This window comes from Ursus americanus, chromosome 2 (genome assembly GCF_024610735.1).
Source record: "Ursus americanus isolate L20-20 chromosome 2, mUrsAme1.1.p, whole genome shotgun sequence".
Lineage (NCBI taxonomy): Eukaryota > Metazoa > Chordata > Mammalia > Carnivora > Ursidae > Ursus > Ursus americanus.
Genome location: NC_142128.1, coordinates 87,235,498 through 87,260,490, shown reverse-complemented (window position 1 = coordinate 87,260,490; position 24,993 = coordinate 87,235,498). Strand labels below are relative to the sequence as shown.

At 52.1% G+C, this 24,993-nt stretch overlaps 1 protein-coding gene across 1 annotated transcript in view; it reads left to right on the top strand.

Annotated features, from left to right (window-relative positions):
• Positions 1 to 8,267: 8,267 nt before the first annotated feature.
• Positions 8,268 to 24,993, top strand: part of LOC123801436 (protein FAM163A) — a 70,414-nt gene continuing 53,688 nt past the window's right edge. The window contains exon 1 of the mRNA XM_045811451.2: positions 8,268 to 8,370. The gene's annotated coding sequence lies outside the window, so the exon portion shown is untranslated. The remainder of the gene's footprint in view (positions 8,371 to 24,993) is intronic.

Below are 24,993 nucleotides of genomic sequence, written 5' to 3'. Positions count from 1 at the left end.
ACTATTTGCTGGGTTTGGTTACGGCCAGCCTGGTCCTGGACCCCTCCTCCGTTGGAGAGTCCTATCTGGGCCAGATATGTCCAGCAGACCTTCCCCGTCTTGGGGTAAGTGTTGGGGTAAGTGTCGCAAGGGTGACTGTACCTTTCAGTGAGGTCAGACATCCAGAAGGTTCTTCCTGGGGCATGGACAGATGTGCAGGTATATGGGGACTTTCCTGCGTAGCATTTACTAGGCATGTGGGTGAATGACTGGAAGTACCTTGTGCATCCGCTGCCACGCATGCATTCACATTCTGTCGCTTGGGTCAGGGAGCTCAGGAGAACCAGAGGGAGGAGCCCGTACAAGCGAAGTTTGGTAGGGCCCACCATCTGAGAGGTCCAGTCATTACCTGTAGGCGCCCGTTTGAGGTTGTTGATGTGTACCCACACCTGGTGCCCCAACAGTTTTGCCGCGGTTGGGGTGGTAAGGATGACGGTATGAGGCCCTGTCCATTGCGTCTGCAAGGAGCCTGGGTGCAGATTTCTGAGGAGAACCTGGTCCCCTGGGAATAGCCCTTGATGGGGGGCTTCCTCATGGTCATGGTCGTTCGGGGCAGGGATGACAGCATCAGCATGGGCCCTCAGGAGAGCCCGCAGGAGGGTAAGGTAAGGCAGGTAGGACAGGAGAGGTGGGGGAACGGCTGGGAAGTTATGGCTTATAAGGACGGGTCGGCCATACAGCAGCTCAAATGGGCTCAACCCCGAGGGTCCGCGAGGGGTTGCCCTAAGCCTGGTGAGGGCCAGGGGCAAGAGTGTGGGCCACAAAGACGGGTTTCCAAGGTCAGTTTGGCGAGCTGTGCCTTGAGGAACCCATTGGCTTTTTCTACCTTACCCAACGATTGAGGGTGGTAGGGGATGTGGAGTTTCCAGGTGATGTTGAGACTCTCTGCCACCTGTTGGGTTATACTGGAGATGAAAGCAGGTCCGTTGTCTGACTGCAGAGTTCGGGGTAGTCCGAATCTTGGAATGATGTGCTCAATGAGAATTGTGGCCACTGTATCCGCTGTCTCTCGGGCCGTGGGATATGCCTCGATCCAGCCTGTGAATGTATCGACCAGAGTTAACAGGTATCGGAAGGTTTTGTGGCGGAGCATATGAGTGAAGTCCAGTTGCCAGTCTTCTCCTGGCTGATGGCCACGGAGTTGATGGTTGGGCCCTGGTCTGCGGATTCCGCCCTGTGCATTTACGGCTCTGTGAACTGTCTCAATTACCCGAGATAGGGAAGGGTGGTGAAGAAGAGGTCGCAGGAACTGGTGGAGGGCCTTTGGGCCAATGTGGAGAGACTGGTGAATGTCTGTGATTAGGGTGTGAGCCATGTTTTCCGGCAGGGCAATTTTATTCTGGATGTAGATCCATCCCTTGTCTCCGGGTTTTCCCCTAGGCCTTGGAGGGTTTGCACCTCCTTTTCAGAGTAAGAAGGCCGGTGGGGGGTGTTGAGGAAGAAGATCGGAGCCAAAGAGGTGTTCAGGGCTGTTTGCCTGGCCACTAAGTCCGCCTGTTATTGCCTTGGGAGACCGGGTCCTTGGAGGTCCGGTGGCCGCGGCAGTGGACTACTGCTACCTCAGTGGACAAGCTAAGGGCCTCAAGTAATTTGGCAATGAGAGGCCCGTTAACTATAGGAGTGCCCTTGGTGGTCAGGAACCCCCGCTCCTGCCAAAGGACGTAGTGGGTGTGAGTTATGAGATAGGTGTACTTGGAGTCTGTGTATACAGTGACTCGCTGTCCCTTAGACAGGTGTAGCGCCCGGGTGAGAGCTATAAGCTCAGCCTTCTGGGAGGTGGTCCTGATAGGAAGGGGAGCTGTTTCTATTACTGCCTCCGAGGTGACTTCAGCATAGGCGGCGCGTCTTTGGCCGTCCGAGGCCAGGAGGGAGCTGCCGTCCACGAAGAGCACGCGGTCAGGGTTAGGCAACGGCTGATCAGAGAGCCCTGGGTGAGAGGGAGTGAGGTCCTCCAGGAGTTGCGGGCAGGAATGCGTGGGTTCAGGGGTGAGCGAGGGTGCAGGCAACAAAGTAGCAGAGTTTAAGCGAGGGGAGGCAGAGAGGGAAATTTGCGGATTTTTGACGAATAGCAGATGGTACAGTTGCAGGCGGGAGGGGGTTAACTGGGCCAGGGATCGGTGGCTGAGGAGATCTATGAGTCGGTGGGGAGAGTAGACTACGAGGGGCTGTCCCAGAGTAAGTTTGAGGGCCTCCTTGGTCAGAGAGGCGGCGGCCGCCAGTGCTCGGAGGCAGGGCTGCCATCCTTGGGTGGTGGTGTCTTAACTGTTTAGATAGGTAGGCCATGGCCCTGTATGTGGGCCCCGCTGGTTGAGCTAGGAGGCCAGTGGCTGAGCTGGAGCGCTCATCGGTGAACAGGTGGAAGGGTTTAGAATGGTCAGGTAGTGCCAGGACTGGTCTGGCGGTGAGGTAGTCCCACAGCTTGGAGAACAAGTGCCGGACTGAAGTGGGGTCAGTGAGAGGGCCCTGGGGGGTCTCCTTGGCCGCTTGGTATAAAGGTCGGGCGAGGATCGAGAAATTTGGAATCCAATGTCTGAAAAAGCCTACAAGCCCAAGAAAGGAGAGAATTTCCTCTGCGGTTTGAGGAGGCTGGAGTTCCCGGAGGAGGTGGATGCGGTCCCTGGTAAGGGACTTAGAGGTGGGAGTCAGGAAGATACCCAGGTACGTGACTGAGGGGGTGCACAGTTGGGCCTTTGAAGGGGTGACCCGGTACCCTTTGCCCCCCAGGAAATTGAGTAGGGTAGAGGTGTCTTCCTGGGATAAGGAGAGAGAGGGGCTGCAGAGGAGGAGATTGTCCACATATTGTAGCAGGGTACTGGCCTTAAGGGTGCACTGCTGTAGGTCAGTGGCCAACGCCTGACCAAAAATATGAGGACTGTCTCGGAATCCCTGAGGCAGGACTGTCCAGGTCAGCTGCCCGGAGACATGTGTGTCCGGGTCCTCCCAGGTAAAGGCAAAGAGGAAGTAGGAGTCCGGGTGCAGGGGGATAGTAAAGAAGGCATCCTTTAAGTCTAATACAGTAAAGTGAGAAGTGTTAGATGGGACATGAGACAATAGGGTATACGGGTTGGGGACGACCGGATGAAGCGGGACTACAGCCTCATTAATGAGCCACAGGTCCTGCACCAGTCGGTAGGCCCCCGAGGGTTTACGGACTGGCAGGATAGGGGTGTTACAGGGGGAGCTGATGGGGATCAGGAGCCCCTGCCATCTCAGCCGGTCTATGATAGGCTTGAGACCCTGACGGTGAGTCAGGGAAATGGGAAACTGTGCTCGGGAGGGGAACTTGGAGTTATCTTTTAGCTGTATTTTAACAGGGGTATGGTGGGATGCAATGATGGGTTTAGAGGTGTCCCAGACCTGGGGATCCACTGCAGGAAGGTTATCTGGGGCGGGAGTCGGATGGGCAGGAAGGAGGGGTAAGACAAGGCATTCTGAGGTTGAGGGGGAGGGAGAGAGGCGAATGGTGGCCTGCAGTTTTTGGAGGATATCCCTTCCCAGTAGGGGGACCGGACAAGAGGGAATTACGAGGAACAAGTGGCAGAAGGGGAAACCATCCAGGCTGCAAGTAAGGGGAAGGGTCACCCTGGGAGAGGAGGAGGTCCCATCGATCCCTGTGACTGTGACCGGTGAGGTTCGCGTACGTCCCGAGTAGGATGGCAGAACTGAGTTGGTAGCCCCCGTGTCCAGCAGAAAGGAGATGGACTTACCCGCTACCTGGAGCGTGACCCTGGGCTCGGCCTGGGTGAGAGGGGTGTCCGAGTCTGGGCTCTGTCAGTCGTCCTCCAACCTGAGTAGCTGGAAGGCCGGACTTACCGTCTCGGGGTTGCCCCCGCGTAGAGGTGCTGAGGATCCCCGGAGGTTAGGGCAGTCTGATTTCCAATGCCCCATCATGTGGCATTGAGGACACGGTCGGGTGGGCACCTTTGGGTTGGGACATTGACGAGCCCAGTGTCCCTCGGCTCCGCATTTGAAGCATGCCCCCGGTGGGGTATGGTTGGCTGCCCCCCTCTGCTGGCTCCCAGAGCCGGCCGGCCGCAGGGCCGCTACCAAGGCCTGGGTCTGTAGCTGAACCTTCTGCTGGAGCCTGGCCTGCCGTTTAAGCTCAGCCGCCTCCTCTTGGGAATTAAAGACCTTAAAGCTGGGACTGCCTGAGCGCCGACCGACATGGTGGCGTCAGTAAGATGAACCTGGTCGGCATGCTCTCGGGCGGCAGCCTGGATACGTTCCCTCTCCTCAGTGGTGAGGGTGGTGGTCTGGACAACATGTAAGTCGTGCCAGGTAAGGTCGTAGGCCTGGGCCAAATATTGGAATTCTTTGATGAAATTATCTGGGTTGGCTGAAAAAGAGCCCAGGCGCTTTTCGATTTGGGAGAAGGGCGCATGGACTCGGACGACCCTTCGGCCCCGGCGACCTCCCTCAGGGGACAAACCAGGTTGGGGGAAGGATTCCGGGACCGGGTACGAGCGGAGATGGGAGGCGGAGAGAGAGAGTCAGGGGGTGAGTGGGGCTAGGTGGCGGTCCCGAGGGGTAGAACTTCAGGAGCCGTTGGAGTAGCTGGAGCCAGGGGAGGGCTCTGGGGTCTGCGGGGGATTAGGGGATACAGGCGGCTGAGGAACTGGATGGTAAGGGGGGGTGGAGGTACGAGGGGGGGTCCTTACGGGGGGGCCCCGAGAGGTCCTCAGAAGGTTCAGAGAGAGGAGAGAGAGAGGGTAGATCGGGGTCCTTGGGAGCAGTAGGCGGAAGGGTTGGAGGGGGAGAGCGGGCGAGGAGGACCTGAGAGGTCGAGCAGCAGGAGCATAGTGAAGGCTGAGAGCGTAAGGCCCAGAAAGCCTGGACGTAGGGGACCTCGGACCATTTGCCTTGGCGTCTACAGAGGTTGTCAAGATCCATGAGCACCTGATAATCGAAGGTGCCTTCGGGGGGCCATTGTGATTGGTTGTCCAATTGATATTGGGGCCAAGCGACAGTACAGTAATGTATGAGGCGTCACCTTCGTAGGTCCTGATCCAATTTTAGGGTTCGAAGATTGGCCAGGAGACAGCCCAGGGGTGTTTTAGGGTCGAATTTGGACTGGGAGATTCCCATGGCCCCTTCGCCTATCAACCCAGGGCACGGAGGAAGGCGTCCCTTCGTCCGTGTGCTGAGTCGTGGTTCGGAGGGGAGGGTAGTTGCCGCCGAATGGGGATGTCTCCCGATTCCTCGGAACTACGGGGGCCACCAGGTGGCCGGAGGGGGGGGCTCGCCCTGACGCGGCCACGATTAGGATAGGGCGTCCCCGAGGAGGATCGGGGACCAGGGAACACTCACCACAGCAAGTTCCGAGAGATGTTTGGAGAGGGAGAGAGGGGTCCCAGTCCACTTGAGAGGAGGAGAGAGCCTCTGTGCCGAAGCAGGGGCTCGTCTCCTCCCGGGTTTTGGCACCAAATGTTAGGTTTTTCTCGTCACCAATGAAATCAAGACCTCAAGGCAAGCATGGTTCAAGGGATAAACTTTATTGCAAGCACCCTCAGGCGAGGTTCCACGACTCAGGAAAAAGCGGTGAGTCGGGGAAGTCTTGCCCAGGGCAAGGCAGGAAGGGTTTTTATTGAGTACTGCTGGGGGTGGGGAAAGTCTGTCTTGGAGAGTCACGGCAGGTTTTTATTGGGTATTGCTGGGGGATGAGGAATGTCGGTAGGATGGGTTTCGGTTTCCCGCCTAGGTTTTGGTTTAATCTTGGCGGGAGAGTCGGCCATCTTGGGTGTCTTGTCCCCCTTTTCTCGGCCAGCCCAACATAAAGGTGCACCATCTTCTTGGTAATTAGGAATATGGAATGAAGGTCACAATTTTGATATCGTTACATATTCACCAGATTGACAAAAATTAAGAAGCCTAACACTATGTCTTGGCAAGGATGTGGAGCAACTGGAACTGCTGTACATATTTGGTGGGAGTGTAAAGTTTATGACCACCTTGGTAAACAACTTGGTATTACCTAATAAAGTTAAATATAGGCATACCCTATGGCCCAGCAATTCCATGGCAAGGTACATAGTGTAAAGAAAAGTTGGCATTTGGACACCAGGAGATACATACAAGAATGTGGTTAGCAGTATTATTTGTAATCGCCCCAACTACAACTATATGCCACAAACATGGATGACCTTGCAAACATAACCAAGGGAAAGAGGAGGCCCAATACACCCCAAAAATTCATGCTCTATCATTGCATTTACAGAGAGCACAAAACCAAGCAAACTAAACAGCAGTGGTTAGGCATGCATACGTAAGGACGCAATCACTGTAAAGTCAGGATGGCTGTTGCTTTAGAGGAAAGGGAAGGGCTTAGGGAAAGGAATGGGGGCAGTTGTAGGGTGATGTCGATGACCAGGCTGAGTACACAGGTTTGGTTTATGATGATGGGTCAGGCTGCACCGGGCTTCACTTCTCTCTGTATCATTGTGCCTAACAAAATAAAACTTCTCTTCCTGTTGCAGTTCTGCCTTTGAAAAGAAGTGAGACAAGGAAGGAAGGTAGGTGTGAGGTTTGATTGTGTGAGAAAAGAAAGCACATGATGACCTGAGATCAAAATTTGAAACCTGTGACGAGAAAGAGGAAAAACGTGGAGTGTTGGAAGCAACAGTAAACGTGCTGGACCCATTATGGGTAGCTTGCCTTTGGGTCTATGCATATTTTTTAACGAGTGCTTTAGGAATAATAAAGGTTGCTCGAAGTGCTGAATTTCTTACTCTTAGCCTTTACAAGTTCCGCCTGGGCTGAGGGACCAATGTTTTTCTCTCTTCTCCAGAAACTGATACAATGTTCACGTTTGCTCTGAATCCTCCAGACTGTATGAAGAGGAAAACGTATTTTATGTGGAGAACACCTCCCCCCCCCCCCTTGAGAATTAGTTTAGGTGACCCAAGCCTGAAGAGCAGGGTCACGAGAAAAATGAACAGACCGGAACAGGTAAAAGTTCCATATTGAGATGCTTTGGAGATGCGAAAAAGTGACAGTTTCCTTCCATCTCGCCCCACCATGTTCTCCAAGCCAACTGATGTCAGAACTTTTGAGGGTACAGCACATAAGCAACTTGTAGAGTTTGAAAACATTAAAGGAGGGTAATTTCGGAGAAGAAATGTAGAGCATCGTTAACATTTCCTCCTCCTGTTGGGGGAGGGGGAAGACACTGCATCTGTTTTCCTGCCTTTTCCTGCTAGATCTCGCCGTCACAATTCTAATTACACCTTGACTCCCTCCCTGACCCGCTACAAGGACGCGGTGCCCTTCCAAGGCGGGGACATCCGGGTGTGACTGGACTTCCAGGGACCAGTGCCGGCCAGAAATAGGGAAACGACCTTTTTCGGGAGGCTCTCCAGGCAAAGTCCAGGGGACAGCGACACACCCTGGTCCTTAAAACTCTCATTCTTGCAGGATTTTCCGTGCTGGACTTGAGCTGTGACTCGCGAAGTTCCTAGGACGCCGACTCCTGAGCGTACATTTCTTAGACGAAAAGGCAGTGGAGCTAAGGGAAGGCTCTTTGGAAGGTACCAGCCTGCGCCGTTTTGTCCCATCCCTTCGCCTTCGTGCCAGCAGCCTCGCTGGTGGGGGATTCTCCCAGGACTGGGGCCAGCGCCAATCAGGTGGCTCGGTACCTGCCCCCAGCGCGGGCCACCTGGAGGGGCGATGAGGTTCTCGGTTCGGTGCAGGGCCAGTGCTCGGAGCGCCGGGGAACGCAGAGGAGCCTCGCGTGGGCAGCCCCAGGCCCTGGCGCTCGGAAGGACGCGCGCAGACCCGGCGCCAGCCGAACGCGGGAGCGGCCGCTGGAGCGAAGCTGCTCAGCCACGGTAACGGGTTAGGGCGCTCTTCGAGCCGAGGTTCACCGAAGGAAGAAAAGGAGGGAGGGAGCGGAGCGGGGACGGGCCGAGGACCCCTCGGGGCGCCGGGCTATGCGCGGGGAAGTGCCGGGCCGGGGCGTACTTTCGAGGGCGCCTTAGCACCGGGGGCCGCCTTCTCCGCAGCCCCTATCTTGACCGTGGCCGTGCCGGGCCAGGTCTGGGTCTTTGCTCGGCTCTTCCGCTCCGCACCAGGAGCCGCGCTCTCCGAGGGGGTGGGGGTGGACGTCTCCGGCCTCGTGGCCAGGCCGCGGGTGGTGATGTCCCCGCCTCGGGGCCGGACTTGCCGGGCCCCTGTCCCCGCCCGCGCCGCTGCCGCCCGCTCCTGCTCCGCGAGCGCCTTCCCCTGGCCGGAGCGCACACGGACGCTGCTGCTGCGCCCCGGCGCCCACGACCGCCCGGGAGCATGCGGCGGCCCGGGCCCGCGACGCGGCACACTCGGCGGGACCGCCCGGCGCGCGTGAGTGAGCGGGGCCGGAGCTGGGCACCGCGGCGGGTGGGTACGGGGCGGGCGGGCCGCGCCGCCGCCGTCGGTCTGTGCGTCCAGGTGCCTCCGCGCCAGCCTTGCAACCTGGGCGCGGTTTGCGGGCGATTTTGCGGAAGTTTGACCACAGAAGCAGGGCGGAGGTGCGTTCGCGGCGCGGGGTCGCCATCTCCGCCCGGGCGTCTGGGTGCAAGGGAGCCGGGGTCGAAGTCTGCGGGAGGGACGGAGAAAGCGGACACTTCCCCGGGCCGCTGTCTGCGTCCTCCAGAGGCCGGAGCCGCGTCGCGCACCCCTATCCCCGGGGCCGTTCGCCGCGGGCTTGGCTGGGGGCGCCGGGCCACAAGGAGCTTCGCTCGGCGGCCCGGACGAGGGTTTGGCTCCAGTTGAGCAGGGGATGAGCAGAAAGCAGTGCTCCCGTTCTCTTCACCCCGTCTGGCTGGGGTGGCGCGGGGAGAGTGCCCAGAGTGGCGCTCCGGAGACCTCCTGCCTGGGTGGCTTCCTCCGGTCCCTGCGCTGCCTAAGGCAGCAGGGAGGGCAGGGCTGGAGATCTGCCTTCTCTGTCGGTGCCCTTGGGCTGCATACACCACCCGTGCTTTTCTGTCACACTTGAGCTTTCCTTTTCTTTGGGTGCAATTATGGGGCCCTGGAAGTTTGCTCTTTCGAGCAAGTTTGACGCGGCGAGAGGGGGGTGGGGGGCAGGCATCCCACCGCAGGCAGCCCCCCTCCCCCCGCAGTCAGTCGGGCACTTCCTCGCGTTCTTTGCAGTCGGCCCAGCCCCGGACCCTCCTCCAGCCCGTGGCTACACTCGCGGCCTGGGAGGAGGCCCCGGGTTGAAGCTGGGGCTCCTCACTCGCAAGGCTGGGGTCCAGCGTAACTGGCAGGGGTTGACGTCTACGCGGTCGGATGTCTGCGCCCTGTCCGGTACTCTGGTGGCTGAGCCAGCCCCACGATTTATACCGCGTGAGAGACACACAATGAGGGGGGGACTTGAGGTCTGGCAGTGCACTGTGCCTGAGATTCGCTGGGATTTGGAGTCTTCCTGGGGCCGGGGTTGGGGGAGGGTGGAAGGCAGCTTCCTTTACTGTACTCATGAAGTCCTTGAAGTGCAGCAGCTCCTGCCCCTTTCCTCTAAGCTGACAGCGGTGGATCAAGGGGAAGAAAGAGCAAAGGTATATTCTCGGAGAGCAACGATAATTTCTCAGACTCCTCTCCAGAGGTTCCAGTTCCAGTGCCTGCCAGGCTCTAAACCCGCATATAGAGATAGGGGGTCGTGTTGGCGCCCAGGGTGGGTCATTTGTGGTATGAGGCAAATCAACAGCACCTTCATCAAAGTCCCCTCCCCTTCCATGTGGAGCATGGCCATAATTTCTGCCACCTGGGGCATGAAATGAGTGAGGACCGTGTGTGAATGAGAAAAGCCTCTGAAGGCCTTTGCGGTGGGGGCAGGGTGTCTGTGTCACATGCATAGATAGAAGCCCTAGTGGTGGGCATCCCTGGCATTCTTGCCAGAACTAGAAATTTACATTTAGTGACCTTATCAAAAATTGCTCAGGAAAAGCTGAATGAGCTCCAATGCTGATGAGAGCAAGTCCCTCATACTTCGCTCAAGGATCTCTGTTTTGTCTCCAGCGGGCCCATCTGTAATTGGAAATGAGCTCTGCTTAGTCCGGAGAGGCTTCAGGCTGAGTGCAGACATCATCTGGCAACAAGGGAGCCCATCCTGGCACAGGAACTGCCCGCCCTCCCCCAGAGGCCCAGGGTGGGATTGTAGTGAGGTCTCCCAATAACTCTGCAAGGAGGTTGGGGGGGATCGGAGCAGAACTTGGGAATCGTCTGGGTGGCCTCCTAACAGAATGGCCCTGGCCGGGCCATTCCAGGTCTTGTCAATTGTGAAAAGTTCCCTGAGGTTTAGAATCCGGCCTGATGATCATTAACACTAATGAAAACTGCTGCTACTTATTAAGTCCCTTCTCTGAGCCAGACACAGGGCTTTGCAAAATCAATATTATTATCTCCGTATTTCATGTGAGGAGACTGAGTTTGGGAGAGGGTAGTAACTTGCGAAGAGCCTCAAGCTAGTCAGTGGCGGAGCTGTTGTGTGAAGCCGGGTCTCCCAGTTCCGCAGGGCCGGTCTCCTTCTGTTCAGAGCAGACACATGTGTGGTAGCGGAAAATCCAGAGCCATAGTGAATAAACGCCAGTATTTGTAGGTCCGAGGGATGTTGTGATCCTGTAGGCTTTAGGGAAAGTGCTGGTGGGGTAAGAAGCTGCGAGCTCTTCATTCCCTGGAGGGCCCAGGGGTTTAATTGTACAGAAAGGATTGATTCTTTAATATGTAAAGTATAAACTGCAATTTACGTTTCAATGAGCAAACTTCCAAAAGATTGATAAGCTGTGCTGAAGTCCTGGAGAAACAGTCCCTTTCGCATGTTGCTGTTGGAAGAGTAAATGGGTACAACTTCTTTGGAGGGTGTTTCAGAAACATCTCCCCAAATTAGAAGTGCCCACGCCCTCAGACCCAGTGATTCCATTTTTAGGAATTGAGCTTGCCCTTATATTCACCCTTGGGCACAAAGACAGGTGCACAACGTAGCATCATTTGAGTTACGAAAGAACAACTTACGTGCTCATCCAAGAGGGACTTGTTAAATATCTTGTGGTAACTCCAGGTAGTTGAATACTGTCCTAGTCATTCATTAAAAAAAAAAAAAAAAAGGTAAAATAAATAAAAAACAAACTTAGGAAATTTCTCTATAACTGATACAGAATGATTTCTAAGATATGTGGCTAGGTGGAAAATGTGCATAGAGGGTTTATAATATGCTACCGTTTATGTTATGAAAGAGGAGGCAGAGAATTCCAGGAATATTTGCTTTATATACATAATTATATACAAAAACCCTAGTAAGATCTGTTGCCTTCAGGGAGAGTGGACCTAGAAACCCTTCTGCATCCTTTCAATTTTGAACTGTGTGAATACATTAACTATTAAAAAAAATCCTCTTTCCTTGCCCTCTGCCCAAGAGGTTCCTTCGAGCTCTTTCTCCAGCTGAACAGTGTGGGGTGACGCCCCCGCCCTCAGGTTGCTTTAGAGGTTCCATTGGGGGCATAAAAGCCAAAGGGCCCTGAGGACACACAGGGCCATAGGCTTCGGGCCGTCCACAATTCCTTTAAGTATGCAGGTCAGGTCGTGCTTGGAAAGCTGGAGGGCAAGGTGCCTTTAGCTACCTTTCTGAGCTGTGTGGGCAAGATATGACCCTCTAGCTTTGAAAAGAACATGAAGAAATAGAAATTATCCTTTTCTTTATTGCCCTAATATTCCCCTGTCCAGGAGACACTGCCAGCACCTGGAGGGCCTTAGGAAAGCGAGCAGGAGGAACAGTGTGGCTGCCCATCACTGAGGGCAGTAGGTCTATTTCTGGTGTTACAGTTGGGCTTCAGAAAGGAGAGGGAGGGGGGTACACTTGAAAGAAAAGTTTTGAGAATTATTCTGGGGTCTAGGGCCGTATTGTCCCAGAGGAGGAAAGAGGGTTATTGATGTGGCTGTGGTGGCCTCAATCAGTGTGTCCCAGAACGCCCCCTTGGGTGCCGACCCTCAGCACAGGTGGCCAGCTCAGCACACCCCCCCAAGAATTCCCTTCTGCCAATCATCACCCACCCTGGAAGTTTCTAGATGCATGAAGGGCATGGGGGCAAGCCTTCATGAGGAGCTAAGTTCCAGCTACTCTGCTAAGCACTCTGCCTACATCATCTCATTTAATCTCCTGATCAGGTATGTGTGAGAGCCCAGGCTCTTTGCCGTAAAGTAGCACCTTTCTGCTCTTCCTTCTATGACTTTCCTTCCCGGCACAGTGACCTGCAGCGGGGGCGCAGGAGCATCACAGGTGCTCAGAGACTCGCTTTGGGTTCTAACAGCATGTGGCTGAGCGTTACACACTTTGATGGATGAGCTGGAATATTTGCAGTCTGGAGAGGTTTGTACAAAGCACAGTTCTGGGACAAAGCAGTCAGCATTCCTGGGTTGGATTTCCATCTTTCCTGCTTCTATCTCTGCGGCGTGTGCATTAGGGCTGGGCCCCGTGGACTGTGAGTGTGATCTTCTGGGGGGACGGAGGGGGGAAAGGGAGGGATTGTCTCTGCTTTGGTCCAGATGCTAGTGGCATCGAGATGCTCGGGAGGCCCTGTGTCTGTACCCAAGGAAGAAGGTCTGTGCTGGGAGACTGTCTGCTGTTTGGCAAAACCTGTCTGAGAGCCAAGGGCCTGGCTCACTGCAAACCTGTCTCCTCCCACGCAGCTCACTGGCTAGGGCTCACCTCTGACTCCCATTCCACTTCAAAAGGTAACAGCTTGAATTTTTCCCCAAATGAATTCTAGAGCAAGGGCAGCTGCTGCTTCTATGTTCTGCTCTTACTCACAGGGGTGAGGGCAGGAAGCTGGACTGGGCTCTCAACTAAGGCTGCTAGAACCTACCCACGAGGGGAAAGCCAGATGCCCCAACTATTTGAAAAAAAGTCACCTATGACACACAAAAATGGTGTTTATGAAACATAGCAAAATAGTAGTGGATGGTCAGTCTAACACACTTCAGTTCGGAAAATGAGTATCGTTCAAGGTGCTGGGAAGACAGGAAGATGAGCAAGGCGTGGTCCCTGGGCTCGAACTGCCCTGCCCACAGGCAGTGTGGGAGAGGACCATTCCATCCACGACTGGACCCTGCAGACTAAAGAAGTAAGTGCTAAGTAGAGCTACAGGTGACATGCAGTCCCGTGCAATGGGGTAAAGTGAACCTGGGGCTGGCCGCCGTAATTCCGTAAGATTGTTAAGGTCTTTTTGGAGGAGGTGATTTTTGAGCTGGGCCTTGAAGGTTAAGTACAATTTTGATAGACAAGCTCAGGAGAAAGGGCAGAAGAGACCAAAAGAATGGGTCTTGATAGACTGTGGGGTGTTTAAAGATACATTAATATCACTAATGCCATTATTTACTCAAATTCTACCAGACATAATGCATGGCATTTTCAGGTACTTGCAGAGTAAAATAGTTTAGATCCCCATAAGATAGGCAATCACCATGATTTATTTTATTTATTTATTTATTTTTTGGTGGTAAAATCAACAAGGCTTGGTTATGGATAGATAGTAGAAGTGATTCTCACAAGTGCAAGACTATAAAACTATATTAAATTTACATCAGATTCATTTTACTTATTAAAATAAGAATGGATGGAACCTTATGTACGTGAAATTGACATTTCTGTTGTACCAAACCGCTTTCCCGGTGGAGAGGCAGCAGAGCACTAGCAAGGGGGATTCAAGTTCTGCCCCACCATTTTGTTCATCTGTTTACTCAGTCATGGATTCACTCGTTCCTTTATTCCTACATGCAACAAAGATGATCCACGTGCCTGAGCCAGGTGCTGGGCTGGCTAGGGAGAGAGAGAGAGAGGGAAAGAGAGAGAGAAGAGAAAGCCATGGTCCCTGTAGCCTCCAGGAGCTTGCAGTACAGGGGATAGATCACAGGAGAAGGTGATAAATGCCATAGTAAAAATAGCAACGAAGGACTGTGGGAAAACATAGTACGTGCTCAGTAAATGCAGGTTGCTAAAACGAATAAGCAACCTGATAAACAGTATCAGACACCACCAAGAGAACAAATTAGAGAGCTAGAAATATTTCTTTGGATTTGGCCAATGGGTCTCAAACACTTGTTCATGTTGTGAAACCCATGGAAATTGTGGTGCTTTGGAGAATACCATAACAGTTTGAAATGGCTGAATACATAATTTTGAACTAAATCAGAGAGCATCTTCTGCTAGATCCTACCACAGAAGAATAGCAGACACCAAGTTTTGGGAAAGAAAACTTTATGAAACAAAAGCTTTACATTGAGGGTAGTCTGTCAGCTAATTTTTTCTATGAATCGGGGAAAGACTGCCAAGATTCTATTTTAGTGCAGGAAACCCTTGGTCCAGCTGGTAGAACACCAGGGATCCACAGGCACACAGTTTTGGCAGTTTGAAGGTTGTTGATGACTTTAGCAAGGGCGATTTCAGAGCAGTAATGAGGTCAGAAGCTAGCTAGAATTGGGTCGTATTTTCATGATGTCAAGCAAGTATTTATCAACTGTCTTGGAGGATACAGTGTGGAGGGGGAAAACCAGAACAGTCAAAGCCCCAGCCCTCCTGGAGCTTGAAGTCATTTGGAGAAAAAATTTGTCACAGAGTAAATGTAAAGTGACACTTACAAAAACAATTAAGTAGAGGCCCATGGCATGATAAGCGTGTTTAATAGGAGTTCTGGGCCACTCAGGGAGGACCTGGGAAGACATTCTCAGAAAATGATGGTTCAGCAGGGACCTGGAGAGTGAGTAGGAGCGAAGGAGGTGAGGGGAGTTTGGGAGCCAAGAAAGGATATTCCAGGAATGGGGGAGGGTCATGGCTAGAGCAGGCATGGCATTCTGAGGTGCCCAAGGCCAGTGGACTGGGGTGCAGAGATGGAGAGGGAGAAACTTGTGAGATGAGCAGGAGAGGCAGGAGGGAGTCTTATCAGCCTCAGTAGGGACTCCGATGTTGATTCTAAAGCAACAGGTAGGGGCGCCTGGGTGGCACAGCAGTTAAGCGTCTGCCTTCGGCTCAGGGCGTGATTTCGGCGTTGTGGGATCGAGCCCCACATCAGGCTCCTCCGCTATGAGCCTGCTTCTTCCTCTCCCACTCCCCCTGCTTGTGTTCCCTCTCTTGCTGGCTGTCTCCATCTCTGTTGGATAAATAAATAAAATCTTAAAAAAAAAATAAAGCAACAGGTGATCACTGGAGTACTTAAGCAAGAGGGTGACACAGCCAGAGCTCCCATTTCGGAAGGATCACTGTGACCGTAGAGCGTGGACAGTAGATTTGGGGTTGCTAGGGGAAGATCCAAGGAGACCTATCAGGAGACAGTTATTTATGCTGGGACATTTATTGCGGGGTAGAAAGAAGTAGATAGATTTGAGAGGCTTAGAGGGTAACATGGATAGGATGTGATGGTTTAGATGTGAGAGGTGAGAGGGAAGTTTTGGGGATGAGCCCTAGGCGGCCAGCTTTGTAGCAGTGATGGAGGTACCGTTCCCCGAGACGGGAAACAGTCAAACGTCCTGGGTTCAATCTCGGCGTGTTGTACTTGAGGAGACTTTGAACCATCTGAGTATAGAGGTTAAGAAGCCAGAGGGATTTAGGGACAGGAATTTGGAGGAGAGGTCTGGGCAGGAGATGTGCCCCCATGAGTCAGCAACATCCAGGGGTAAATGAAACCATGACATGGATGAGGCTGCCTAGGGAGGAGGGATAGGCATGGAAGGCCTGGAGTTGGCTTCGAGTTAGGATGAGCCTAGAAGGTAAGCAGAGAAGGCTGATCTAGAGAGACAGGAGAAAAGCCAGGAGAGGGATATATCATGAAAGCCAAGGGCAGAGTGTTTCCTAAATAAGAGAAGAGGAAGCATAGGGGCCGCTGAGAAGTCCATTACAATGAGGACCAGTAAACGTCCTTGGGCTTCAGAAACATAGAAATCATAGGTGATTTAAACAAGAGTGTCAGGGATGTGATGCGCAAAAGTCACACTGTAGTTGGTGAGGGACGAAGTGGACACTGAATGTTTGAGTCTTTCCAGAGGTTTGGCTGTGATAGTTGAAGAGATAGGGTGGTTTAATGGGAGACAGTTGAGCACCTTTAAGTGTCAGTGGGGAAGATCCATTCGAATGGAAAAGTAATAGGTTCAAGGAAGGATAATTCATAATGTGAGGTTCCTAAGAACATGGGTGGTCAGCCTCAAACATGCCGATGCAATTGCTCTCAGGATGGGGGGGGCGTTCTTCGGGGACAACTGGACAGAGGAGGGTAGGATGAGGGCAGATATGAGTTTGTATGAGGTGGTAGGAGATGAGGGTGTTGCTCTCTGATGCGGAGAAGGAAGGTGGCTAGTGGAGAGCAGGATGGAGGAAGGAGTGTATTTTAGAATGAGGGTGCTGAGGACAGTGAAGAGACAAGGTGAAGAGACTAGTGAGAGGTGATACTATTGAGCATTTATTAGTCACGTGACATTGAGCCCATTTTCTTACCTGTAAAATGGGCATAATTACCGTGATCCTGACTCCACGGAATCCCGCCTGGCATGTGGAAAGTGATCACTAAATGTGTGCTGCTGTTTGAACTTGTATTGTCACCACCAGGGGCTAGTACCGTGCTGAACACGTAATTGGTTTTAGTATGAAATAGTCATCAATACTCCCAGGTATTTAGCACCTAAAAATCAGACCTCTCTCCGTACGCCACTTGTCTCCCTTCCCATCTGTAAAGCCCGGTCTCTTTCTTCTCTAAGCACTCGGAAGCTTTTTTGCTACTTAATGCTGAGGGATTTATTTGTATGTGGTGCTTAGCCAGGGCAGATTCTATTAGGAGAGTTAAGCATATGGGCAGGGCACTGGGCCAGAGTGAAGAGAGAAGAGGTTCAATTAATTCAAGAGCCCAATCTCCTCTGACCTCATTGATCTACAGAGGACAGGGCATCTATGGAAGTCACTCCTTCATTTCTTTTATAACATCCAGTGAAGCCAACTTTGAACCAGGCTGGCGTTCTGCCCCCTGGCCTAAGAACCTGGACTTGAACTTGTAGGAGACGTAGAACCACTGTTTGGACAGCAGCAGAGTCATTGGTCAGGAGACAGTGGTTGTAGTCTAGGCGAAGGTTGACCCGAGGACAATTTCAGTGGCATGGGTCCAAGGTAGAGTCATGCTAGCGGATGAGTGAAATGAAACTAAAAGCCACTGGCATTATGGAAGTCGTGCAAATACGAGGCTGGGGTGTTAGGGAGGCCATCTGTGTATATTGAAACTTTCTAGGATGATGGCAGGACCTCAGATGAAAGGGAAACAATCGCTAAAGTCCTCAATGAGTGAAGGAGACGCAGTGATGGGGTGAAGGATAGAGTGAAGAATAATCAAATATCATGGACCTCAGAAAAAAAGAGTTTTGCAAAGCAACAGACGTGAAGCACTCTAGAAAACAGAATAGACTCCTGAAAAGATGAAACTGTTGCTTATTTCCAAGGGAAGGTGGCCACTACAAAACAGGTGGAATGTCATTGCATGCTGTTGAGCCCCTGAGTACCACTGGAGGACACCAGACAGCATTACAGGTGGGTGCCCGCAGCCTCAAGACCTCAGAAATCGGCTGAGTCCTCATGATGACTCCACAGTCAATGATGTTGTCCTTGGTGTAGTCTCTTTCCCAGATCTCTCAGAGAATCTTTTCCACCCTCTTTGCTGAGGTCTTGCTGATAACAAGCATGTGCTCTCGCTGTGGCAAAGGAGTTAGGCCAATAGCACCATTCATCTCTGGGGTTGACTGTTCAGCACCAGGCTTCTCTTGGGAGAAGGGTTTCATTGCCGACTCTCTTTTCTGTGGAGCAAACTCTGTACCTAGTGTTGTGCTGGGCACATTGGAGGAATCAGAAAAAATACCAGACATGGTCCATGCCCTGAAAGATCTCATATCCTAAATAGAAAAGCCAGAGGCAATCAGTGCCTTGTCTGGTTTGTTAAGGGGTTGGTGGTTGGGTACAGACAGGCATATTGCGTGTGTCTCATCAAGAGTTGAGAGGAATTGGAGAAGAGAGAGTAAGGAATCCAACATGACCTTCAGGTTTTTGAATGCGGGGAGGAGGCCTGGGAAGTAGTGGCGCCATTCTGAGAGACAGGAAGTACAACAGGGGAGAGATTGGAGGGGCGGTGAAGAGCTCTGACTTGAGAATGGAGGTTTGCAGCCTTATTTAGTGGAGGTAGATGTGGAACTCAGTTGCCTTTTTTGATGTGAGTGTACTGAGCGTCAGTGTTTTAACAAAGGGCAAATGTTAATGAGGAGGCAAATGAAGACAATGGTAACAGAAAGATGGAGAAGGGATATACCCTTGAAACATTTTAGGGATGAAGTGGGTAATATTTGGTGGTTGAGTGAATTTAAGGGGAGAGCTGGAGGGAGGAGACTAGAATGACTCACCAGTTACTGGGCTTGGGGACTGGGTGGATGGTGGTACCATTAATTAGGAGGAAGAATGCAGGAGGAAAAACATTTGGTGGGGAAAGAGCAGGTAAAATGATGAGGTCTGTTTGAGACCATTCGGATTAAAGATTCCCATGGGAGCGCTAGGGATGCAGTGCGTAGGAGCCACTTGGTGGTGCAAGTCGGAAACCCAGGAGAGTTCAGCCTAGTGACATAGCTCTGGGAATCGTCCATGGACAGGTCAGGGCCTAAGGAAGGCATGCTGGGGCAAGGATGGAACCTTGGGAAAGACTCATGTTTATGAGGGGAGTGGTCTAGAGGGGACAGTCTACAAGAGAATAGTCAGGGTGGCATGAGTTGAACCAAGAGAGGCAGTATTACGAGTGGTTGATGAGAAAAGTTAAGGGATAAAGAGCTTTAAGTAAGTGTGGCTGGTCATGGTAGGTATACTCTTTGGGAGGGACAACACAGGGGTCATTGAAGACCTTTGTCAGAATTGATTTCAGAATAGTGGGTGAAAGTTAGAAGCCAGATTTCAGTGAATTCACAATGACTAAGTTCTGAGAAAATAGAGATGTAAGTATGCACGAACATTGGAGAAATTTTGCTGTGAAGGGCAGAGAAATGCAGTAATATCTGGATGATTATTGTGAAGCTGCGGAGACACTAAGGGTAGACTTTTATTCCTAGCTTTGTTGGGAAAGAGAAGAAAGACAGTTGGGATAGCAGCTAGAGGGTTATGTGAGGAGAAGCAACGGGTTGTTTTTCAGAGTGGAAGAAACTTGATCATGTCCATGGGCCAAGGGGATAGAGCCAAGAGGGGAAGTGGGGTAGGTACAGGCAGAGAGAATATTCAGTGGAGCCTGGACTGGAAGGAGAGGGAGGAGGTGGGATCTGGACCATAGTAGGAGGATGGACTGACCAGGAGGGAGGAAGGTTTCAGCCTTTAGACATGGTGGGAAGAGGATGAACGGTGGCAAAATCCTGGATGAGACTTTGGGTTAGGCTAGGGACAGGGGCAGGAAGACCATGGTTCACCTTTGGTGGCATCAGTACCCTCCGTGATGTAGACAAGGTTATGTGAAGAGGATGGGGGTTGGTGGGGGGCATGAAAAGAAGGGTGAGGGTTTGGAACAATTCCTAAGGGGAATGGAAGGGTTATGGATTAAAGACTTCAAGTTTGTGAGCTCAGATCACGGCACAGTGGTGACTGAGTGGATAGTTGTTTGGGGGAGAATTCGGAGGAGCACGCTAAGGGTGTTTTTGAGCAGGTTACACGCGAGGCAGTGGCGTGAAATCCGTAACAAGTCCTACAGGTGAAGAGAGTATCTCGGGAACGCGGGTGCTAAAAGCCAGCATCCTCTCGAGCCTCCAGACTCTGCCAACAGAGCGGTTTAGCCCCACTGCTGGGCGGAATCTCCCCTCAGACCGAGGACGTGGTGGAACCCACGAGAAGTGCAGGAATCTCTGACATGGGCTCATAGGCGTTGCTATTGTTACTGGATCCTTGCTACCTTGTTGATGGAAAGGTCATAGGGGGAAAGGTAGGTTGGGTGAGAAAGTCTTCTTGTAGCTCTTTGTTCCCTTTCTGTCTCTACGAACAAAGCCTTGCTCCGAGAACACACTGATCTGCTCTGGGAGAGAATTCTTATTTGGATTTCTGAGCTTTCCTCAATCACATCATCTCTCCAAATGCTGCCCTACCGGCAGACACATGGCTAACTCCATCTTCCGAATTCTTTAGAATTTAAATAAAGGTATTTTACTACAATATTTGAGGAGGAAAAGCTGCAGTTTATTGGAAACAGGCTTTTAGTGGTTTAGGAGAACAACAGAAAGAAGAAACAAGCTAATGCTCCTCTCCCACCCCATCAGCCTTTCTCTCCATGCCATCTGCGTGTCTGCTCAGGCTTCCCCCTACCTCACACCGTCCCTTACCCAGTAAGTTTGAGTACGTGGGAAGGGCACAGAGACTGTAGGTCCTCACAAATGCTAGTAATAGTTCCTTCTTGCCCCTTTCCTCTCTTCACCTCATAAGCCACCCCACTGGAGTTCCTGGCCTTCTGGTCACCCTCCATCTGTCCAGGACTGACGTTAAGGAAGTCTGACTGGTAGGGCCACGTAGGTTGTCACAGTATCAGATGGCAAGTGGCCACTTTCTGGGGTTCCTTGAGTCCCCCCATTTCTGGGGCTGCTCTAGCCCCTCCCTTAGGACACCCAGACTCCCCCATGGTCCAGCCACCAAAGCCATAATGCCCTGCATGGCAGGGACCGCCTCTTGCCGGCTCCCGTGCTATGGTGGGCATCAGTTCAGACTGGTCCCCACATGCCCTGCCAGTTGTTAAATAGTTTGCGCGACCCTCCCTCATCACCTGTCTGTTCTTCCATCCAGCTCTATGTGGAGGTTCACTGCGTGTCAGACACCGAGCTGGGTGATGGAGATAAGGTGGTGAACAAGGCAGCGAGGTTCCCCCACCCCACCCCGGCTCTGTGGGACCTGCAGTCTTGAGCAGTATTTCTCAGTCGAATCACTATGGACAGTGCTTTGCTGAGGGAGGCCGCTCTGTTATTGTTGGGCTTTCAGCGGCGTCCCTGGCTTCTACGCAGGAGATGTTAACAGCACCCTTCCCCGGTTGCGACATCCAAACACATGTCCCGACATTGCAGAACGTCCCCCCAGGGGATGAAATTCCCCCTCTCCCAATGAGAGATTAAAAAGTATTCTCAAACAACTGATCACAAAAATAAAAATACAATTGCTAAGTATAAAGGTGATCTGGAAAAAAAAAGAGCATGTACCATCCTAGAGAATGAAAGGAGACTTATTTTAGGTTCAGTTCAGAAGCAAGGCTTCCTGAGTGAAGTAGCCCTAAAGCAGAAGCCTGTGGGACGAGAAGGAGCCAGTCACATGAGCGCCGACGGACTGAACATTCCCGGCAGGAGAAGATCCCAACACCAGAAAGGGCCTTGGCTTATTTGCAGAACAGAAAGAAGGCTTGTTGGCCAGGGCCTAGGGTCCAAAAGGAGAAGCAGTACAAGATGAGACTGGAAAAGTAGGTAGGGGCTAGGTTATGTAGGGCCTCGTAAACAGTGCTGTTTTAAGAGTAATCCAAGTACTTGTGCCGTGTTGTAGGAAGGAAAGAGAGATGCAGATTGATGTGTGAAGCAGATCGTCTGCTGAGTGGCAGCCAGTCGGGAAAGGACTGAATGGGCCAGGCAGGAGACTGAGGGTCTCCTGGAGCTTGGCCATGGGACAGAGAGATGCGGATGGATTTGAGGTTTGCCCCCCTCATTCATGATGTCTCACATATTTTGGTCATACCCAAGGGTTGGCAGTACTGGTATTGGTCATATCCAAGGGTTTTTGGTCATTCCTAAGAGTTGTCAGTACTGGTACTGGGACCACCTTTTACTTCCTTCAGTAACATTTATTGGGTGCCCATGGTCTGCTCAACGTGTAAGACACTGACCAACGGGTCAGGCAGCTCCAAGTCTAGTAGGGACACGGACACAGTGCGCTCAGGGTGCAGAGGTGCAGGACTCGAGAAGTGCTATGGAGGGGGAGCTAATCCAGCCTGGGAGAGGGGGGTCAGGGAAAATTGGAGGAGGTGGCCCCTCAACTGATTAATAAAAAAATCAGTTTGTCAAGTGACATGGAGGAGAACGGGCATGCCAGGCCTAGCATGACCCAGCAGAGACCAGAGCGTGCACGCAGCACAGCAGAGCAGAGACAGGTGAGAGAGGAGGCTGGAGGGGCTGGAAAAGGCCAGACGGTGACAGCAAATGCAACCTTTGAGTCCCAAGGTGAACACAGGAGCGGATGGAAGTGTGGGGTCTCTGATCTCATCTCCCGCAGGGCACTCCCTCCCCTCTTGCTACCAGAGGGTCCTTTCAAAGTCTAGAAGTGCTGAAGGCCTCTGTGTGTTCCCCTCCTCTTGTGTGTCCTCTGAGGTTCCCCATAATGGCTCCCAGGTGTCCTCATCCCACTCCATCTCTAGCGTGCCAAGCAACGAGTTCTTTCGCAGACTGCCCCCCTCCACCCTGCCTTACTCGCGCTGCTCCCTAAATCCTGAACAGAAATCCGAAACAGAGAAAACACTCGATGGTTCTCACGGTTAACGCAATTCATATCAATTGCACTCTTTCAAATAAAAAATTTCTCCAGCAAACCAGCAGCCACACAAAATGATGTAGAAACATTTTACATGAAAAGAGATTCAGGATCTATTGCTAAATTATAAAATGGGGTGAGTCTGAGACCCCAGTGAGCGTGCGCATGTGTGTGGGTGTTGGTGTGTGTTGGGGGGGCGGGCTGACAAAGTGTTAACAGTGCTTATCTCCAAGTGGACGGAGTCAAGGGGATTTTGATTGCCATTGTTTGACTTACCTATTTTTAAAGTTTTCTAATACGCAATTAGGACTTTTATGATGAGAAACAATGTACAAAGCTGCTCTAGGGGTCTGGTTGGCAGTGTTCCCAAGAGTCATTGCCCTCTCACTGGTGACCCTGACTGCTCCTTGGAGACACTCAGTATCTTTCTCCAGGAGGACTGCAAGCAAGACGAATTCATTAAGTGCTTTCAGTCCCGAAGATGACAGGAACCAGGAAGGCATAAAGTCTTGTTACTACGACAGCCAGCCGACAGCCCCGCCGGTAGCCTTGATGTCTGTGTGTTTATTTATTAACAGGACCTTGGCCTCCCAGCTGACTTTGATACAGATCAGATTCTCAAAATGGTGCAGCCCATCAGTCAGAATAAAGACAGGGCTGGCTCACCAGAGGACTGAAACCACAAGCACACTGTCGCAGCAAGCAAAATAAACCTGAAAGGGTGTACTGACTGGGGTCGGTGAGGTGTTAGGAGAGTAGAGTGTGGAAACACGCGCTCAACTCTTGTGTCACTTTCTTTAACCCAACGGTTATCAAATACCTTCTCTGTGCCCTCTTTAAGCGGCAGGACAGTTCTTCCAACAGCCCCTGTTTGGAACTGTTGAAACAGGCTCAGAGGGAATAAATAACTAGTTAACAACAGCTTAGGTTTTAACATAGCTGTTTTTTCTCACTGAACATCACCCCTGCCTACACCTCCCTGCTTGGCGGATGCTGCTTAGAGGCAGGGAATTTAAAGCTTGGAAAATGTCCCAATGATTTTGGCTTAGAAGTTACTCACCATGGAGTAGATGCCAAATGCTCTTGTTGAATGGATGGATGGATGGATGGACGGACGGACGGATGAACAGAGAGAGAATGATTTTTGAAAGGCCGTATCACATAAAGGCGGAGAGACATAATCACGTTAGAAACCTTTGGCGTAGATAGTTGCTACAAATGCATGTGGCCAGGATTCAGTAGTACTTTCTGTTGCTTCCCCTAGAGTTATGAGAAATGGCCGTAATGGGAGTAAGCCTCAGGAGAGTCATTTATTGAGCACTGGAGAGAACTGGGATCGTGCTGGGTATGTGCGGTCATAGTTCGGGGAAGGAGAGGAGCTAGCCTGGTCGAGTTCCCATGCCCAAAGCTAGGTGTTTGCAAACTGGTTACCAAGGTCCCCCTGTGACCTAGCAGTTTGCCCGCATCTGCTCCATATGGGCAGGGGAGCAAGGAGTCCCAAACAGCGAGCCTTCCAGGGCCACTTGTGAGAAAAATGCTTGATTTTTTTTCAAGGTTGTAGCAAACGGACAGCCTTCCCCTGCCTCACAGGAAGAGCTGTTTTTCTCCCTGTGTGCTGCGCAGGGATTGGCTATTGGCTCGGCAAGTAGAGATTGAGGAGGAAACCTCTGGTTCACCTCTTATCTCCTTACTCATCTTCCTTGCTGTGCAGGGAAAAAGCTCGCATATTCCTTGTTCCAGCTCTGCATGCGGCAGCCAGCAACAGGAGGGAAGGCCACTGTGTCCACACTGCTGTGGGGGCCGAGAAGAGAAATGCTTCGGGCAGCATGGTGGTCTTTATCTTCCAGGAGCTCAATTCCGTTGCAAAGAGAATTACACAGCGCCTGTAGGATTCCAGAGCAATGCTACTGAATTACGAAAATCTGAGAGCCAAGTGGCTGCAGGACACCAGGCTGGCTAGCTGCGTCTTCTGAAAAATGAGGCAGTTGGGATGGATTCTGCTTTTTCTTCATCTCCTTCTGCTATAAGAACATTCGATTCCCCAGTGCAAGACTAACAAGGGTCATCAGCAAAGACCCGTAGGAGCTGACTTCTTAGGCAGGGCGGAGCCCTTGAGAGACCTGCATCTCAGCCCCAGGGGAGATGTCTGGTGGTAGGCTGTGGCAAGTCCCATTTTACAGATGTGGAAACTGAGAGCTGGACCAACCCCACCTTCCCCCCCGAAACAGCAGGGAAATCCCAATCCGTGGACAGCAAGACAGCTGCTTTCCCTTGTCTGAGAAGAGGGGCCCTCCTGGAGGCCTCGGTCAGGTGTGCGGTGGTGGTGGTGGGGGGGGTCGGCGCTCCTCTCTCTGAGCCTCCATCAGACTTGGTGTCCCTAGTGCTTCCTCACCAGCCTCATCCAGTTGGGGTTGGGGAACCACTTTGAAAAATTATTTCTAAAAGATCACACACACACACAC